The sequence below is a fragment of the Salmo salar genome, chromosome 10 (assembly GCF_965601325.2).
Source record: "Salmo salar chromosome 10, fSalSal1, whole genome shotgun sequence".
NCBI lineage: Eukaryota > Metazoa > Chordata > Actinopteri > Salmoniformes > Salmonidae > Salmo > Salmo salar.
The window spans coordinates 11,350,319-11,352,275 of NC_138300.1; positions in this window are offsets into that span (position 1 = coordinate 11,350,319).

Here is a 1,957-nt window from a genome sequence, read left to right on the forward strand (position 1 = left end):
GACGTGTGACCATGAGCAATCCAATCAATGGCACAAAAAATGTTCTGACAACCCCTTGGTGTACCCTCTTCCAGGGTTGCCAGGTCAGAATTACATTTCTAGCCCGATGACCAAAAAAACCTGTCCAAGAGGACTGACAAAGAGCCCCCCCCCCTCAAAAAATAAATAAAAATAATCACAGAAAGTGGGGAGTTCCCATATTTATACAATAAAACATTTTTGTTTGAGCCGAATAAGAATGAATATCGTTGTAACTTGTAACGACGTTAAAAGCAAAATTCGGTTTTCCTCAAAGTAATAATTATTGCAAGCTATGACATGCCATAAGAAAGGAATTTGAATATGTAGAAAGAAAAAAGATAATTCGCCCTTATTAAACTCCCCAAATCATTTTCCATCCATGGATGTCTGGCTCTCCGACATTTGCAACATTGTTTCAATATTCAAATTCCTTCCCTACAACTGTCCCATAGTAATGAACGTGTAGGTGTCCGGACGAGAAAGCGAGGCAGGCAGTGTTTCTCAGCCAGTCGAAATCATGAATAAACGTGCATAATTTTTATGGATATATACAAAGAAATGTGAATTGAAAAAAGGTCAAACGAAACGAAGTGTAGCTATTTTGCAGTATTTCCAGCTTCAGTTTGAAGTTATTGTGTTGTTGGCTAGCTCCTCTGAACAACAGTGTCCTAACGAGAGAGCACATTTTCTATGCCAGGCGAAATCGTGCCTCATTATGCTCATTGTTACTGTTAAGGTTGAACTGGCTATTTGTATGCATAACTCATATAATATACTGGGGAAGCTATGCTACAATGTTAAGTATATAAACTACGGGTAAATCAACTGTTGAAGACAAGAAGAACTACAACCGGCAACAGGAAGTGCGTCACGACGCTGGGACCAGCCTACACGCCGACAATAGGAGGAGCAAGTTTAAACCACGCTCCTCCTCCCTCTGACAGGCCAGCATTGAGCGGGAACTATCTCTGTCAGAGTATAAAAGAGAGAACAATAGAATGTGACACCCTCTTCTTCTGTCTGCCCTGCGAGGTGTTACAGAGAGACCGTATACGAACGACATATTTACCATACACGTGTTTGCATTAATTAAAGTACAACTAAATCAGAAGTTACTATGTGCTGACTATTTTGTTCTGATACCAGAAACGAATTGACACAACTTTAACATTATGGATGTATCCAAATCAATGTCACTAGAAAACAGCTTAAACAAATGCAGCTACTGTTGTTATTCTGTCTGCACTGTTTTTGACATGACTGTAAATTAGCCGTAGTTGGCTAGCTAGCAAGGGATAAGAATGTTGCCAGCCAGTATGCCAGTGGAACATGTAGAACGAAAGACTGGGTCAAGTCCATAGATACAGAACAAAAAGACTGAACGACTGGGTCGCATCTCTGGCTACCGAACCAATAGAACGAACGACCAGCCGGCTTGTGTAGCAACCGTAGATATGTTTCAGGACTATATATTGTGGAAGGATGAAATAGTATGAATAAATTAGTCAATATAATGTTTTTCATGAAAATATGGCAATCATTATTTGAATATGTTGGTAACCCTGCCTAACAACTTCCTGCCGGTGTTTGGAGGATATATTGTCATGGTTTGCAGGTCTGAGACAATAAAAACACCCGTGCCAATATATCCTCCAAACACCAGCTTCCCGTGCATTATCACATAAATAAACTGGTTACCAACATAATTAGAACAGTAAAACATAATTTTTGGTCATACCCTTGTTAGGGTCTACATAACAGAGTAAGAACTTGACAGACACTATAAAAGCTCCAACCAAATTTATTCACACAAAGGATCAAATGGCTGAACAGACAAAGACATATTTCCACCAGTGGTAGTATATATATACCCCAATTTCGGTGGAATCGCCTCCTTCTCGCTAAACATGATATCGTTATTGCTAGGCAGGAAGTG